We start from the raw sequence: 19,500 nt of genomic DNA on the forward strand, positions 1-19,500 counted from the left end.
GGTTTTGAGGCTTTAAATAATTTAATTAAACTACGCAAAACTATCTGAATATCAAATAGTGGACATGAGCCAACCGTAAAAAATCATACCTCATCCCATTTTCCTCAATGACTTTAGCAGCATCAGCCAAACAACAAGCATGGCATTACGACTTTTAAACAACTTTCAAGAATAAACTCCCTGCTATCGGTCTATCATTTCTTTCACCGCATCTTTTCTTCTCATCCCAATTGTCTGTAGTGTATGCAGTTCTGCCAGCTACGTGTGTCAGAGAACAACAAAAAAGGCCAACAGCATCAGCAACCCTTCTTTAAATTTTCAAGACATCCTTCCCTCGGGAAAGGTAAAAAGGAAAACGCGATGAAGTATACCTAACAGAATTTCCTATGTTTGCAATTCGGTACCTCTAGTCGCCTAGAGCACTGCTTTACTCCGATCGATGAATAAATCCATCGAAAGGGGCAATGGTTCTCTCGCAAACTTCAAAAAATATAAGTCCATTTGTGTGAATGAACTTCTTAGAAGACAAATCAAATTAACAATCATTTATTCAGAATCCTGTCGTTCGTTGGATTGGTTGCAGTTGTTCCCGCAGTAGCAATCTAATCCCATCATCACATGGCTGGGAGACGCTCTGGGGAGTTATTCAGCATCGTCATCATCATCATCATCATCATCATCGACATTGTCCCAGCCAAGGCAGTTGTGGTGGTAGGTCATCCAACGACGACAGTGCCACAGCCAGCCAGCCGACTGGTCTCAAATGCGGAGATCTGGTCACTGGTCAGCGTCAGTACCTACCTTATGTATGCGAATGGAGTGTGTAGGAGACAGGAGGACACTACAGACTGTGTCACCAACCAACTTAAACTGGCCTCGGGAGACAATTTGCATACTTCGTCGAAGCCAACACTGACTACACAGAGGAGTGGTCGAAGTCCGGAGTCTTTTGGTTTGCTTCGGCTACGTCTTGTCTTAACGGATGGGTTTTGTTTTCTCCTTTTGGTGACTGGTCGGTGCACAGTGGTCGGAAGATGGTCAAAAGTTGAAAAAACGATATTTTTCAAATACTGAATAGTATGTTCCCTCATTTTTGAAAATGCTTTGACATCCATGTGCACAACAGAACATGTGTTCGATGAACAAATTGAGATTTTAATTATGAAAAGTATTCCACGTACTCCGGTGAGACTCGAACTCACGACTCCCAATTCGCTAGACGGGCGCTTCTATTCCTTCAAGCTACGGAGTCATCGAGCACATGTTCTGTTGTGCACATGGATGGCAAAGCATTTTCAACAGTGTAATTTCCTACATGGCTTGGTCAGCCAAAGCAAAATCAAGAAATTGACATATATGTTTCCTCATATTTAGATTTTTCGAAGTTGATATTGATTTATAACATCAGTTTATGACATCAAACAAATCTCGTCTTTCAATTCCACTGTGAACTGTATCTCTGTGGAGTGGTCTGAAGTTCACCCCCTTGGCACCCTTATTCATACTCTATCATCAGTAGAAAGACTTTATCACAGTCACCCAAACCACACACAACAGTGACTCGTCATCGTCATACACAGTTGCACGCAGTAGAGAAGACACCGAGGAAAATATCCCCTGTCTAGCGAATGTGTTGATCTCAAAGTGAACCGAAGAAAGAGCTGATTTTTCCTCTGTGTCCTTTTGGGTTTCGGTCGTCGTACCATAATAGATGTGGTAACTCTTGGATGTGGGCGACTAGGAAAGAAAGAGAGAGACTCGGAAGGAATGTGTATGTGTGCCCGAGTGAATTAGTTATGGCTACTCTTTCGAGTTAAGAAAACTCTCAGTAGAATTGATCAGTCTGCAAAATGGGATGATTTCAGGAAAGAGAAGATGGGTGGGTGTAGGTTGAAATTAAAGAAATCGATAGGGTGAGGAAGAAAATGGAATAGTGGAAGGGAACAACATCGATGAGAATAAAGCCTTGATTATTTTTGTTACAATTATGTGCAATATTTGCAGACGTACTTCAGTGCGAAAAGCACTAATAGATTATGAATCAGCTGTGTTTCAAAGACAAATCAGGACAAAAATTTATCCACCTTACGGTGATAGTGCCTTCTCGTGCAGAAACATACATTTCAAGATGCAGACCAGAGTGAAATTTAGATCCTACATCTTCAATTTTCAATAAACAATTTCCGGACTTCAAACATATTCCTTATTGAATGAACCTTGCGTTTCTTGATTCTAATGTTCAGACTCCAGGTATCTTCCGCATATCAAATGCTCCCATATGCATATATGCCAAAAACTCAATAAAGCAGTCATCTAGAATTTTTGTGGAGTTCGTGTTTGTAGGAAACTGTGCTGATTTATGAATTGATGACATCACGTTGGCACCCCTCCAGGAAATCCTTCTGGGATGCCACAAAAAATTTATCTGAGATTTCTCTAAGAAATCCTTTGCGGTTTTTCTACAAACTCATTCCAGAGCTCCTCCAGGAGTTTCTTGTGGGATTCCCCGGGAGTTCATGATGAGATTCTGCCGGGGGTTTATTGAGGATTCCCTCTGGGGTTCTTCCAGGATATTCTCCTGAGATTACTAGAGAGGTTCAATCTGCGATTCCTTCGCAAAATCTCTTGCCAGGATTAATCCAGGAAGTACTCCCAGTATTCCAGAAAAATACTCTGCCAGAGATTTTTTTTTGAATTTCTTAAGAAAAACCTTCTGGGAATATTTCAGGAGTTCCTAAATTCTGCCCAAAATTCTATCTGAAATTTCTCTAGAACCTAATTCCGAGATTCCTCCAGGATTCCCTTCTATGATTGCTTCCGTGGTTTCTCCACAATTTTATTCCAGAATTCCTCTAGGGATTTTTTTTCTCAGGGAGATCCATCTGAGATCGTTCCTTCAGATATTCCCTCTGGGACTTTTTCTGAGATTCTCAAAAGGTTCCTCCGGGAACTCCTTCAGATATTTGTTCAAGGACTTCAAGGATTTTTTCCGGGATCTCTACAGGAATTACGGGAATCCTTCGGCAATTTCATCCTAGATTTTCAATAGTGTTTTTAAGGAATGGCTTCAAAAGTTTTTTACGACTTCTAGAAGGTATTGCTGGAAAACATGATTTAGAGATTTCAGCAATTACGAGATTCTTCCAGGAGTTCTCCCGGTTATTGTTTCAGGAATTTCTACCAAGATTCCTACATAAACTTCAGGGATTACACGCGAGATTCCTCCTGGAGCTGCTTCTGGGATTTCTTCAGGAATTCTTTCTGAGATCCTTCCAGAAATCCTACAAGAACTTCATTCAGTATTCCTCCAACTTCTCCGGGATTCTTCCAAGAGTTCCTTCCACGATTCTCTCTGTAACTACTTCTGGAACTGCTTCACGAACTCCAGAAATTTCATATGGGATTCTGTCAGGAATTGCTTCTGTTATTTCTCCAGGAACTTCTTCGTAGATTCTTTTGGGAACTTCTTACCGTAATTCATCTGTGAACTATTTTTTTTTGGTTTCCTCCAAGAGTTCCGTTCGGAATTCCTGCAGATCCTGCTAGAATTTCTCCAGGAGTTCATTCTGGAATTCTTTCAGATGTTTCTAATAAACATCCTCCAAGAGTTCGTTAGGAAGTATTTTCAGCAATTCCTTCTGCAGTTTTTATGTATGGCATTCCTCATGAAGTTCCTATAGGATTTCTCTGAGGAAATATTCCAGTAAGTTTCTTCTGGTTTTCATTCAACAGGAGTTCCTGGAGGAAACTATGATGCATCCTTTTAGGAATCTCAAAAGAAATTAGGAAATTCATAAGATTAAACTGAATAAATCCTTCCAAGGGTTGAATCTCATGAATTTAATCCCTGGGAATCTCACAAGTACCTAACTCCTGGATGAGCCTTGGAATAAATTTGAGGAGAAACAACGAAGTATTTCTCGGAGAAATCCCGGATGGAATTGCTGTGGAATTTCAGAAAGATCTCTTGGAGGGGTGCCGCCATGCCGTCTTCTTCTCTGTATGGCTCTACGTTCCCACTGGAACTTGGCTTGCCTGTCTTCAAGTTCTCTGAACACTTCCACAGTTTTTAATTGAAGGACTTTCTTTCCTAAAAATCCCAAAATTTTGGAAGTGGAACCTTGGCACACCAAAAAAATACGTCTGAAGTTCGTTCAAAATTCATTTTTTGAATATTTTTTTTTTCAATCAAAGTCACCTGTGGATTTGCGACAGTAAATTAGTTCGACCACGAGTCAAACGTGTCGCTATTGTCTATCCAATACACCCATATTGCGTGATTGCAGAGCCTAAGACTCCATAAAACAGCCGCTATCTTGAATGTAAATCAGCCATCTTGGATATTATGAATCTCAATGGACTCTGGGCATCTGCCCTATACCAAATATACTCAATTCATATTGTATGACTTTAAAGCCTAAAACTCCTTAAAAGAGCTGCCATCTTATTTTGGTGCACCATCTTGAATTTTGGTACGCCATCTTGGGTTTTCTAATCATTATTTCTGACAACGGTACACCCTCCCTACACCAAATATACCCATATTTCATGGTTTAAGTCTTGGTTCAAGTACCTAAAACTACATAAAACAGCCATCATCTTGAATTTCGGCCCACTATCTTGGATTTTCTAATTATCAGTTCTGCACTTCGGACATATTTTTCATACTAAATACATACATTAGAGTGGGTCAAAGTTGCACTCTTAAAAAAAATAGGAATTTACACGTGACGTAAACCATCAACGTACGTAAACATTTCATGACTGAATGGCAAATTTCACTGAATTTTACATCCATCATGTACGTTCGAGTTGATTGCACAAAATGTCAACAAACCTATCTGACCAGATAGGTAGAACAGTTTTACATTTATCACTTGCCATACAACGGTGATACTGCCGAGAGGTATAGTCCGTGCCTCTCAATCAGCGGATCAGTGTTCGAATCCAGTTCATTATTTTACTTTCATATGTTCATCTATTGATTGGGTCATAGCGATTGCCAGCTCGACTTTATTTGTGATAGAAGACGTAAATTTGTGTCAAACGAGCCGCTCCTTTTATGTGCATCCAAAAGAACTTAAATTTACATGATTTTTTTCTAAGAGTGTGCACAGTGTACAAATGCGAGCGAAAAAACGGACGCAATTTAGTTCCGGCCGCTAAGCAAACGACAAGTACCCAATCTTAAGCAAAAAACTCCGGGGAACCGAATGGTGCAAACCCCTTTCCTGAAAATCACCGGCAAGTGTTTCATTTTGGCCATGGCATTTTCCCTAAATGTGTAAAAAATACATAAACATATCAAACCAAAATCCAAAAAAGGTAAGGGGAAACCTTGAAAGTGTCAAAAAGTTCATGTGGCAATGTCAGACAACTAGCTTAGTAAATGTTTTCCACTTTTGACCACATTAAGTGTGTCATTTTGTCCAATATAAAATGAGAATATTTGGGAATTTCGGATGTATTTCAACAACAAATCATGCAAAGCCGTTCAAAAGTCGTGCTACTGTTTGGAGAAACCCCAAATGGGTCATGTCTTGTCCATCACATTCACAGGTGATGTCTCATGTTGTCCAATATCCCCTAGGAATTTAAAATACATAAAAATATTCAATAACAAAAACTGATATGAAAAACTGTTCAAATATATCGTATTTTACGTTGGGATGGTGCAATGAACTATTGGTGCCATTCCCTATTAGTTTAAGTTTTATTGAGTTATTGAGTGTCTCATTGTTCCCTATACATTATAAATGCTTGTTTATATAATATTTGTATGAAATTTAACGCAAAGTTGCCAAATGTTCTAAAGAATAAACTTAAACTAACGGCAGTGTTGCTGGAAATTGGGTCGAATTTTTAGATGATAGCGGTAATATAACCTATTTTCTATTATCTTTCAACTGCCATTTGCCGAACTTAGCTAAAGAATCTCGGAAAAAAGTTATTTTGTAATTTGACTAATGATGCAATGCATTGGGGACAATGACTAAAGTGAGACACTCAATAACTCAATAAAATTGGAACTAATAGGGAATGGAACCAAGAAATCATTCCGACATCCAAACTTAAAATTACGATACATTTGGACAATTTTCCAACAGATGGTTATTGTTTTTTTTTTGAATATTTTACGTATTTTTCATTCATAGGGGAGAAGGACAAAATGATACATCATTTCTGAATATGATGATCATTTAATGATCCATTTGGGGTTTTTCCATTATATAGTACGATTTTTGAACAACTTGCAATGGTTTCCAGTTTGAGTGAAGTCAGTCGGTTAAACAAAATCCTAGAAGTTTTGGAATGCTTGTTCAGCACACACTTCCCCGGATGTGTGGATATTACATCTTCGGATGAACCTGATGTCTTTTCTTGTAGTTATGATTCTCTGGCTTCGGCCCGGAGTATTGTAACTATAGAATCGATTGAGTGGGCACAAAATAGTTTTGCTTCAGAAGGGATTTGATTATTTCAAACATGTTTTGAAAAAAAAATACTTGTTTGTAGTTTTGCAACAGGGTATATTCCCAAACCTTGGCGGGATATTACTGTAAAGTTTATTCCGAAAGTGGATCGTGCTTCGTATGAAGAAGCAGAGAGTTTCAGACCTATCAGTTTGACCTCTTTTCTTCTGAAATGCTTAGAACGCATTGTAGATCATCAAATCCGTGGTATTCATCTGGCCAACGTGCTTCTTCATGTGAACCAACATGCCTACCAATCTGGTAAGTCTACTGTGATTCTTTTACACAAAGTTGTTTACGATATCGAGAAGGCATTCGCTCAAAAGCAATCTTGTTTGGGTGTTTTCTTAGATATCGAGGGTGCTTTTGACAATGTGCCTTTCGATGCCATATTGGAAGCCACACGGGGTCATGGTATATCTCAAATGATTTCCAATTTGATTCATCAAATTCTAAAAAACCGACATCTCTTCTCGACATTGCGTCAAACAGCGATTAGGAAATTGAGTGTTTGTGGGTGCCCCCAAGGTGGAATCTTGTCATCGGTTTTATGGAATCTCGTAGCTAGCAGATACGCTATTGAGGCAACTCAATAATAGCGGTTTTCCTACATATGGTTTTGCCGACGACTATCTAACATTGTTAGTTGGTATGTGCATCAGCACCCTTTTCAGCCTGATGCAAAACGCTCTTCAGGTAGTTGAGGGTTGGTGTCGTCAATATAGCCTTTCGGTTAATCCGAGTAAAACATCTATTGTTTTTTTCACGGAAAAGCGAAACCGTCATGATGTTCGACCTTTGCGTCTCTTTGATTCTGAAATCAGTGTGACTGAACAGGTGAAGTACGTTATAGTCATTCTTGATTCCAAGCTTTCCTGGACACCTCACATTGAGTTCAGAATCAAGAAAACATGTATGGCCTTCGGGCAATTCCGGCGAACCTTTGGTACAACTTGGGGTCTAAAACCCAAGTATATCAAATGGATCTACACAACTGTTGTTCGGCCAATATTGGCCTATGGATGCCTTGTGTGGTGGCAAAAGGGCGAAGTGAGAACGATCCAATCAAAATTAGGCCATCTCCAAAGGATGTGCTTAATGGCGATGTCTGGAGCGTTCTCTTCAACTCCTACGGCAGCGCTCGAAGTTCTCTTTGACGTTGCCTCACTACACATTCATCTCAAACAAGAAGCACTCTCTTGCACTTACCGTCTATGAGTACTCGGTTTACTAGAGGAAACTCCTGTGAACCGCAAATCAACACACACCTCGTTGTTTCCACTTTTAGTGAATTGGGACAAAGTTGTCCTTGCTCCAAGTGATCTTACAATTGCTTGTAATTTTCCATATAGGACATTTTCCACGAAATGCCCTTCCCAGGATGAGTGGACATCTGGTTATCAGGAAAGAAGTATTTCTGAAGGCATCGTATGTTACACTGATGGCTCCCTTCTCGAAGGTCGAGCAGGTGCTGGTGTTTATTCTCGTGAGCTAAGGCTGCATCAGTCTTTTTCACTTGGTACTGCACCGTTTTTCAGGCCGAAATCTTTGCTCTTATGTGCGGAGTGCAATCAGCACTTCAGCAGCACGTAATGGGCAAAGTAATATACTTCTGTTCAGATAGCCAGGCTGCTATTAACCCTTAACCCGGGTACCCAGCACCCATTTAAAATACACGGTGTTGAAAAAAGCAAAAAGTTTGCCGGCCACATAACGGTTAAAGCGCTTGCTTCGGCCATCTCCAGGTCGAAGATAATTATCGCTTGCCGAACTCAAATCGAGGAGTTGAATTCAGCAAACGCTGTTCACCTTGTATGGGTGCCTGGCCATTCTTCCATCGCTGGAAATGAATTGGCTGATGAGCTAGCTCGCACTGGAGCATCACATGACTTCATTGGCCCTGAACCAGCTATTCCGATATCGAAGTGTTGGGTAAAGCTTCAGATTCACACCTGGGCTGCTACTCAACACAGACAATACTGGAATAGTTTGGAGTCATGTCGTCAAACCAAATTGTATTGTACTGAGCCATCTCCAAGGGTGGCGAAGTGTCTTACAAATCTGTCAAAGCAGAATTGCAGCATTCTGGTCAAAACATTGACTGACCACTGCCGACTCAACTATCACATGGCGAATATTCAGCAAGCTGATTTATTTGCTTGTGATAGCTGTGAATCCGATTATAGAACTTCGTATCATTTGATATGTTACTGTCCAGTTTTTGCGCAACTGCGTTTCCGAGTATTCGGTAAACTCTTATTAAGTGAAACTCACTTCAGAAACCTGAATCTTCAGTATATTCTGTTGTTCTTAACCCGCTGTGGTAAAGAGCTATAGGCTCTCTTTCGCTTTATGCGTTATTACAGTGCCCTTTTCAGGGCGCTGTTTGAACCCTTTGTGGTACGCTTATGCGTTTGTACCCTCTTCCAGGGTATTTTTTCCTATTTTCCTACCTGTCCTTATCTCCATCCTTATCCTGATTTCCTTCCTTTTCTCTCAGGAAGATGATGACATGGCTATTATTATGGCGATGGCACAAATGTCCCAAATGGAGGATAACGTGCCTCTGGAGCCGGCCTTCTAATACCTGATACCAGATGCTGCAGCATTAGCGCCCGCGTTGCGTCTTTCTCCACCAAAACCGCTCTGCACTCCTCGTCGAACCAATCGATTCGTCGAATCCGTTTGATATACCCGATCGTGCTGTCGGCTGCGTTGTTGATGACTGCTTTGACTGTACTCCAGCAGCCCTCCAGAGAGGCCACATCGAGCCCACCTTCGCTGCCTCGAGATTCTGCGTGTATGCGGTGGCGACATCCACTTGCTTCAGCCGCTCTAGATCGTACCGGGCGGCCGCCGGTACTGTACATTGTTAATAACGGAGAGTTTTGCATCACCAGGTAGTGACCAGAGTCGATGTTAGCGACACGATAGATCCTGACGTCGGTAATGTCGGAAAAGTGCCGACAATCAGAACGAGGGTCATTTGCAATTCCGTTTACTGTGATGATCTTCAGGTGTAACAATAAGGGAAGCTGTGCTGGAAGAAGGTGGCAAATGGCCATGTTGTTGCAGGCGGCGAAATCGATAAGGCGTAGGCCATTTTCGTTCATCAGCTGGTGAGCACTGAACTGCCCAATCGTCGTCGGTCTGAAATCCTCCTCCTGGCCTACCTGAGCGTTTAGGTCCTTTCTGATGATCTTGACGTCGTGGCTTGAGCAGCAGTCGTACTAGCATTCCAGCTGCGCGTAAAATGCGTCTTTGTCATCATCAGTGCTTCCGGAGTAAGGGCTGTGCACTAGTGTGGGTCATCGGAACCGTTTTCTCAGATCAAAGCTTTTTTGGTACCGTTTCGGGTCCTGAGTATCTGTGCAAAATTTGAGCACGATCGGTTGCGTTTACACTTTGCGCATTGCAATTGAAATTTGTATGGGATTTTGTATGGGAAAACATACTTTTTTGCATTTTTGTCATAAGTTGAAAAATTTTGTCTGAAACTTTTTAACCGATACCGTAAAATCACAGACAAACAGACGTAACACTCTGATATTTTGCATCGTACGCCGATTTAACGGTCTATTTGAAAATTTGATAGTTGGCCAACTGACCACCCATGGCGCTCGCATCGTTTTTGCTCGAGTTTGACGTTTGCCCACTACCGCCACCTAGTTGATGGTCGGCCAAACTCAGTCCTTTTAGCATTGGGCGAACATGTTTCCGTGACTATGATTTGATTCGAAAAATGTTCGAAGTGCTACGTCTGTTTGTCTGTGGTAAAATGATAGCCTATGATGTTCTGAAAAATGTTGTTGAAGACCGCAAAACGATCCGATGCTTGTAAAAATAGCTATAACCAACGAACCACATGTAGAGGTGTGCGCCGATTTGAAATCTGTCGGCGGCGGCGTTTTGCACTTTTTTGGCCGGCGGCGGCGGCGTGATCGGCGTGACGCCGAATGAATTTTCGGCGACGGCGGCGGTGGCGTGAAACGGCGTGGTCATATTTTTTTTTAATTTTTGTTAATTCCACTAATCAATATCAGTGTTTTGTTTTTAGTAACTCATCATTTTGAAGATGCAATGACATGTTTATAGTTACGGTTTAACTGTTTTTTTTTTATTTTTCACATGTTTTTTGAAATTTTATTTAAATAATTGTTATGGTGAATCAGTTGTTCAAAAAATGACCTTCTAAAGGAATTCCCGGTGGAATTTCTAGAGAAATTTCCGAATAAACTCTCTAAGGAAGTCCCGAAGGAACTCGTAGAGGCATTCCTCTAGGGACACCTAGAGGAATTCCCGGATGAACTTTTAAACGAATTTCTAAAAGAGCATCTAAAATAATTCCCTGATGAACTCTTAGAGGAACGTTTGGGGAAACTCCTGGAAGAATTCCGGAAACAAATCTTAGAAGAACTCTTAGAGAAATTGCCGGAGGAACTCTTAGAGGAATTTCCGGAGGAATTCTTAGGGGAATTCCCGGTGGAACTCATAGAAGAATTCTCGGAGGAAATTCCGGGCATTCTTTGTGCAACTCCCAGAAATATGTTTAGAGCAACTAGTAAAGTAATTGCCAGAGGAACTTTCGGAGGTATTTGGGGAGGAACTCGTAGAGAAATTACCGAAGAAATAAATACGAAAAGAAATTCATGGAAGAACTCGTAGAGAAATTACCAGAGGTATTCATAGATAAGTTCTCGGATGAACTCTTAATGGATTTCCCGGAAGAATTTCTTGAGGAATCCCCAGCCGGATTTCTAGAGCAACTCCCGATGGAACTCCTCGAAGAATTCCCAAGAAATTCGTGAAGAAATTCCCGGATGAACCCAGCTACTTCTAGAGAAATTCCTAGAGGAACGTTCGGGGAAATTTCGAAAGGTAAAGGTGTTTCCGAAGATATTCGAACTCCCGGAAGCACTTCCAGACGAATTCCCGGAGGAACTTCTAGAGGAATTCCCGGAAGAACTTTTAGAGAAAGTCACGGTGCAACTCTTAGTGTAATTCTCGGAAAAAAATGGAGAGGAATCCCCGAAGGAACTCGGAAGGGAAGAAATTCCCGGAAGAATTCTTAGAGGAAACCCTAGTGAATTTCCGGGCGAACTCTTAAAGAAACTCCCAGAGAATTCCCGGAAGAACTACTGGAGGAATTATAAGAGAAATTCCTAGAGGAATTATTGGAGGAAACTTCAAGTAAAACTTGTCTAGCGAACTTGGGAGATGTGGGTTCAAATCCCACCAGAACTACGTGGATTTTTTCGCAATTTTTCCATTCAATTTGTCCATTTTTCAACACATATTGAGCCTTCAAGCATTACGTATGTCTAACTTCTAGTATTTCCAGTGCAATTGCTATGAACTCTTAAAGGAATTCCCGTAGAAATTCGTTAAGGAATTCCCGGATGAACTCATTGAAGAATTCGTGGAGGATTTCCTGGAGGTGCTCCTAGAGGAATTGTGTGTGTATTTGGTTTTGAAGTGGGACTTTGACCTAGTGGTCATTCGTCCCTCTGTCCTAGAAGAATTGCCGGATGATCTCCTAAAAGAATTAACAGGAAAAAAATCTAGACTTCTAGATGAATTGCTGGAGGATTTTCTAGAAGAATACCCGGAGTAACTCTTACAGAAGTTTCTAGAGGAAGTACTACAAAAAGTCTCAGTGAAACTTCTGTAGCAATGCCCGAAGAAACTCCTAGAGGATGTCTCGGAGAAAACCCTCGGATTTCCCGAAGGACCTTCTAGAGTTCCCGAAGGACCTTCTAGAGTTCCCGAAGGAACTCTTAGCGGAATCACCAGCATTTTCTTCAATCTTCGGAATTCCTAGATTCTTTTTTCAGCCATCAGTTATCTTCAGGAACCCCCGGTATCTGTGTAAACATGTTTTAACTCAAAGGACAAATTCTTTCCCTTTTTTAGAACTGTTATAAATTTGGACCAAAAACATGGACTACCGCTGAAAACGTCCTTACAATTGCTATGTATGCGTCCTTACAAATGCTATGAGATGCTTGAAATATGGTAATGAAAAAAAAAAAGAAATAATCAAGAAACAATTTAATTTATCAATACGTTTTTGAGATCAGCGTAGAAAATTGGAGTTCAGCGGCGTAAGCGGCGGCGCGCCGAGAAATAATCGGCGGCGGCGGCATGCACCGAAAATCGGCGGCGGCGCCGGCGTGGCGCGGCGGCGCACACCTCTAACCACATGCATGTGTTTATGTTTTAACATGTAAAGGAATAACAATAGCAACAAAATCATGCTGTTTCGGCAAGCAATGCCAACGCTATAACTTTTTTCATAAGCATCAGATCACTTCGCGGTCTTCGACAAAGTTTTTCAGGACACCCTAGCCTATGTTTTCACTTTATCGGTTACATAGTTTTAGAAAAGTTCGAGCTTGCCATGAGAGAAATGCAAAAAAGTGTGTTTTCCCATGTAAAATCCCATACAAACTTCAAACGCGATGCGCAAAACGTAGACATAACCGATCGTGCCCAAATTTTGCACACTTATTTGGGTCCTGAAATGGGATTAAAAAAAACTTTGATCTGATGGGATACCATTGAATTTTTCATTTTTCCATGTAAACGATGACCCACTCTACTGTGCACGTTCATAATGCTGATGTTGAAGAATCGGCCCTTGATCCCCAACCTGCACATTCTTTCATCGATCGGTCACTAACCGATCATGTCCCCGATCACGATGAAAGCTGTTCCAAGCTCACGTGTGTTGCCGTAACTCTGGTATTTAGATGGTATGATTACCTCTAAACGTTCGCACCATAAATCCTGTCCACCACACCTCTTGCAGCGCTACGATTCCAAACCCGAGGTCCTTCAGTATTCCGGCGAGTATGCGGGGACAGAGATCTGCAGTTCCACGTACCGAGCTTCCAATCGCAAGCCCCTTTTCGTGGCTGTGGTGGTCGCCATTGGTATCGGTTCTCATTTTTCTCTTGTTGATTTTTCGGCGTTTGTCTTTTTACGGCTGGTTCGCGGGACCAGACAGCAACCCACTAACCCAGTGAGCTAAGCTTACCTTCCCGGAAGCTACGGGTTTTGCATTGGCATTTTTTCGAAACAGTACAAAAAGCTAAGCTCAAGCGCCAGTCTTCGCTGGGGGTGGTGTTTTCAATGGGCGTCCAGAAGGTAATATTTGACTTGAGCTTCCACCCCGATTACTACTATTCTGTACATTGTATTGCTGCTTTTATAAGTGAATCCTAGTATTTTTGGTATCCATCGTTTTATAAGGATTCAAAATATAATTAAATTTAATTTAAAGTGTTTTGAATGAGAGAATTTGACATTTTATTAAAAAAACATATCTCAAAAACTAAAAAACAAACATTTCTGATTTATGATATGTTACGCCAAAATCCTTGAATTTTATAATATAATATAAAACCAGCATACTCCTTTGGTCCCGACCTAAGGCCATGAAAACGTGAAAAAACTTATTCATCAACGCATTTTTTCTAAAAACTGGAATTTAATAGCATTCAAACAAACAAAAAGTAGTTTGAATTCGGTCAACTGATTCAATAGTTACAATATTTTAAACGTTTTTGATTTTGAAAAACCTTGGTTTTCTGCCCCTCCTTTTTGAAAATGGTGACCAATTCCTAATGATGGAATTAAAAAGAAACATTATTTTCGATTATTGGAGGAATTCATTCAATGTCGTTTCGTATTTACCCAAAGTTTTTATTTCGCGTTGGTCACATGAGGTGGGCCAGTATCTCCTAGTTGTGTTATGGAAGCTTGCCGTAACATCTAAAAACTTCGCTAATATCTGTTTCAAAATGTTGGGTCATGCTCTTGAATAACGTTGTCTTTCCAATAAATGCGTTAGTTCTAGCAGCCCCGTAGAAATTACCAAATTTCTGCTCAAATTTATCACAAACCCTTGCCAACCGATCCCAAAGCTCCCGGAGAAAATTGTCAATTTCGTGTTCGGTACCTCGTTCTCAGACAATGAATGCTTTACAGCAAACAGGCAAAAGAACCATTAATCTTCTATCTCACTTTATGGCTGGAACTTTGTTTTATTGCACTTTGCCTTCTCCTGTATGGCCGGGCCCGGAGCCAACCACCGCCGCCACACTATTCTCCAGCCAGTCAGTGAGAGAGAGCAATGGACCAAAACTATATTAAACATTAATCGCTGCTCGGTTGTCATAATTTTTCGTTCCGTACAGCAGCATTCTGGAAACGAAGTTCCCACCGTAGTTTTATGCTTAATAATAAAATGTTGCAGAGCAGTCTGCTGGCTGGTGGAGTCGTCGAGCGGTGTGGTGCGGTCGGATGGTACACCGCACCGTATCAGGAGATATAGTCGTTGAATACTTTAATACTTACTTTGGGAATAGAAAGCAATAATTTTTCTTCTTTATAAGCGTCGCGTCGCTCCTTGCCCCTCATCGCATCGCATCGGTCGCACTTGAAGTGGTTCGGTTTTTGGCAATGGACCGAATCCGAGCCATTCATAACTGCTACCTACCACACGACTGACTGCTGCAGTGCGAGCTTGCCTCTTGCCTTGCAGTTCCAATTGCTTGACCGAACGACCGCCCTCGACACTAGTGGCTATTCTTACACCATTCGGCAGAGGAAAGAGTCCAGCGGTTACTAAAAAGGGACACACTACGAAGGTATAGCAGGGTAATCAATATCGTAATTTTTGCATGGCCTAACTTATTGTTTAATTTATAATGCATTAGCTGTCAGGTTCCAAATGGTTCTTTAAGTTTCATGGCAATTTCGGAAGGATTTCGAAGCAATTCTCGGAAGATTCTTAAAGCTTCTAAGGGAGGTTTAAGTATGTTCCAGAGGAGTTTTAAGGATTTCAGGAGGTTTTCGGAAGGTTTTCCGGGGACTTCATTGGGAACCTTGAGGAAGTTTCACGGATTTTTAGAGGCGTCTCGTGGCGTTTCAAGGATTAAGATGATATCAGGGATAAATACTCTGAAACACCCTTGAAATCCCACATGTAACCTGAAACACTCCAGAAATCCTCTGAAATCCCCTGAAACACCGTGGATCGTCCCTGAAAGCCCCCGAAACTCCCTGGAATACTTCTGAATCTCCCTGGATCAGGGGCTTTGCAAACCTCTTACTAACCTTGTAACGCTCCAGAAACCTCATACCCGCTGGAATACTGGAACCTCACGGAACGCCCCTGAAACCCCCTGAAACACCTCTGGCAGTGCTTGCAGCCCGCTGGAACACCCTGAAACGTCCTTAAAATCCAATGGAATACCCATAAAACTCCGTGGACCACCCCTTGAAAACCCCTGTGAAACTTCCGAAACCCCATGGAACCCACTGAAAACCCCTCAAACGCCCTTGAAATCCCACGAGATGCGTTTGAAGCCCCATGGAAAACTCCGGAAACGCCCTTGGGACCTCTTGAAACCCCCAGAAATCCACCGGAACATTCCTGAATCCCCGTAGAACATCCTTGGGACCCCTTGTAGCATCCTGAGACTCCGCTGAAACCACTTCGAAACTCTGGAACGCTTCTGCAACCCTCTGAAACCCGATGGAACACCCTATAACATCTCTTGCACTGCATGGAACGTCCCTAAAAAGCCCCATGGATTTCTTCTGGAACGCCTCAAAATCCTTGTAAAATCTCAAGGAACGTCCACAAAACAGCCCTGGAACCCCCTCGACACTCTTGAAACTTCCTGGAATGCCCCTAAATTCCCTTGAAACCACTTGAAACGTTCCTGAAACCCCCTGAAGCCCTTCATGGAATGCTCTGGAACACTCGATCACTCTGGAATACCGCTGGGCATTGATGAATCTAGCTTTTCCTTTTTTCTTGCTCACTCTCTTAAACATACACGAGAAAGAGAAGGATGGAAAGGAGTTAGGCGGCACCTCTTTGCATCCCGCTCTTTCTCGTGTATGCTTAGAAGAGTGAGCAAGAAAAAAGAAAAAGCTAGATTCGCCAATACCGCTGGGATTCTCTGAAGTCCCCTGGAACTTCCCCTCAATATCCTTGAAATCCCTTGTTTATCCTTCCCGCTGTTGGAGAAAGCCATTGCGTCCAATATGCTGAAATTTTGTGACATTAAACCCCATGGAAACCACCGGAACATCCAAGAAATACCATGAATCTGCAAGGATCGCCCCTGAAACTTTCTGGAACAGGTTTAAGACCCTTCTGAAACCTGCAGAAACACCCTGGAACACCTCTAGGACACTTCTAAAATCCCCTGAATCCTCATGGGACGCAAATAAAACGCTATGAGACGCCATTGACACTCCCTGAAACGCCCGTGAAACCCCTTGAAGACCACGGGCATGTCCCTGAAACCCCCTGAAACTCAATCAAAAACGCTAGAACATCTCCTAAACTCCATGGAACGTACTGGAATACCCTGAAACGTCATGGAACGCCCCTGAAACCCTATGCAACACCCGTGAAATTTCCAGAAACACCTCTGGAACGCCCCTCTGGAACCCCTGTGAAGCTCTCGAAACCCCGTGAAACCCGTTGAAAATCTCTCAAACGTCCTTGAAACCGCATGAAACACCCAGAAACATTCTTGAATCCCCATGGAACGCCTCTGGGACCCTCTGAAGCTTCCTAAAACCTCTTAAAACCGTGGAATGGTCATGAAACCCGATGAGATACCCTAGAGCATCCTAAAACCCCATGGAGCGCCCATAAGGCCCCATGAAATTCCCCTGAAGCCCCAATGGTTTCCTCTGGAATACCTCTAAATCCTCGTAAAACCTCATGGAACGCCCATGAAACCCCATGAAACAGATCTGGAACACTTCTAAAACTTCCTGAAACGCTCGTAAACTCCCTTGAAATCTCTGGAATGTCCCGATAATCTCATAAAACGCCCCTGGAACACTCTGGAACACCCCTGGGATCGTCTGAAGTCCCCTGGAACTCCCCTAAAACTCACTGAAATGTCCCTTAAACACCTTGAAACCCCCAGGAACGCCCGTGAAACCCCCTGAAACCCCCGAAAACCCAATGTAACACACTACAAGATCTCCTAAACCCCATGAAACGTACTGGAATATTCTGAAACAACCCTGAAACGTCATGGAGCGTCCCTGAAACCCTAGAGCATCCTCTATACCCCATGGAACGCCCACAAATCTCTCTGAAATCCCCCTGATACTACATGGGTTTCTTCTGGAACGCCTCTAAATCCTCGTAAAACCTCATGGAACACTCTGTAACACTGTAACACTCTTGAAACTTCCTGGAACGCCCGTAAACCCTCTTGGAACCTCGGAGCGCCCCTGAAACCCTATGCAACACCCATGAAACTCCCTGAAACATCCCTGGAATGCTACTGAGGCCCCCTGAAGCCCCCTGTGACGTCCCTGAAACTTCCCGGCACGCCTCTTAAACCCCCTCTGGAACCCCTGTGAAGCTTTCGAAACCCCATAAAACCCTCTGAAAATCTCTCAAACGTCCTTGAAACCCCATGCAACGTCTATAAAAACCCATAGAACACTGCGGAAACGCCCCTGAAACACTAGTGTAGGCTTCCACTCATTCCCTTTTATAAACACAAGAAAGAGCGAGATAAAAGAGAGGGCAAGTGACCCCTCTTTTCTTTATGTCTTTCTCGTGTTTGTTTACGAGAGTGAGTGAGAAAAAAGAAAAAGCTGCGCACGCTAGAGCCCTGAAACCTTCTAAAATCCACTGGAACACACTGGAACATTCTTGAACCCTCATGGAACGCTCCTGAGACACTCTGAAGCTGCCTAAAACCTCTTAAAAACCGTGAAAATCTCTCAAACGTCTTTAAAATCCCACGAAACACCCTGAAATATTCTTGAATTCCCATGAAACGCCTCTGGGACCCTCTGAAGCTTCCCTAAACCTCTTAAAACCGTGGAACGCTCATGAAACCCGATGAAACACCCTAGAGCATCCCCAAGCCCCATGGAACGCCCATGAAGCCTTATTAAATCCCCCTGAAGCCCCATGGGTTTCCTCTGTAACGCCTCTAAAACCTCATGGAACGCCCATGAAACCCCATGAAACAGACCTGGAACACTCTTGAAACTTCCTGGAACGCTCGTAAACTCCCTTGAAATCTCTGAAATGTCCCGAAAATCTCATGAAACGCCCCCGGAACACCCCTGGGATCGTCTGAAGTCCCCTGGACCTCCCTTAAAATTCACTGGAATGTCCTTTAAACACCTTGAAAACCCCTGGAACGCCTGAAGTCCCCTGGATCTCGCCCTAAATTCACTGGAACGCCCCTTAAACACCTTGAAAACCCCTGGAACACCGTGAAACTCCTTGAAGACCGCGGATACGTCCCTGAAACCTCCCGAAAACCCAATGAAACACACTAGAACTTCTCCTAAGCCCCATGAAACGTACTGGAATATCCTGAAAAAACCCTGAAACGTCATGGAGCGCCCCTAAAACCTTATGCAACACCCATGAAACTCCCTGAAACAGCCCAGGAATGCTCCTGAGGCCCCCTGAAGCCCCCTGTGTCGCCCCTGAAACTCCCCGGCACACCTCTTAAACCTCCTCTGGAACCCCTGTGAAGCTGCCGAAACCCCATGAAACCCGCTGAAAATCTCTTAAACGTCCTTGAAACCCCATGCAACGCCTATAAAAACCCATGAAACACTTCGGAAACGCCCCTGAAACACTAGTGTGCGCAGGCTTTCCCTTTTTCTCTCTCCTTTGATAAACACAAGAAAGAGCAAGATTAAAGAGAGAGGAAGTGACCCCAAGTGAAAAAAGAACAGCTGCGTACGCTAGAACCCTGAAACCATCTAAAACGTCCCTAAAATCCACTGGAACACCCTGGAACATTTTTGAACCCCCATGGAATGCTACTGAGACTCTCTGAAGCTTCCTAAAACCTCTTAAAAACCGTGGAACGCTCATTAAACCCGACGAAACACCCTTGAGCATCCTCCAATCCCCATGGAACGCCCATACCTCTGAAATCCCCCTGATACTACATGGGTTTTCTCTGGAACGCCTCTAAATCCTCGTAAAAACTCATGGAACGCT

The sequence above is a fragment of the Aedes albopictus genome, chromosome 1, assembly GCF_035046485.1.
Source record: "Aedes albopictus strain Foshan chromosome 1, AalbF5, whole genome shotgun sequence".
Lineage (NCBI taxonomy): Eukaryota > Metazoa > Arthropoda > Insecta > Diptera > Culicidae > Aedes > Aedes albopictus.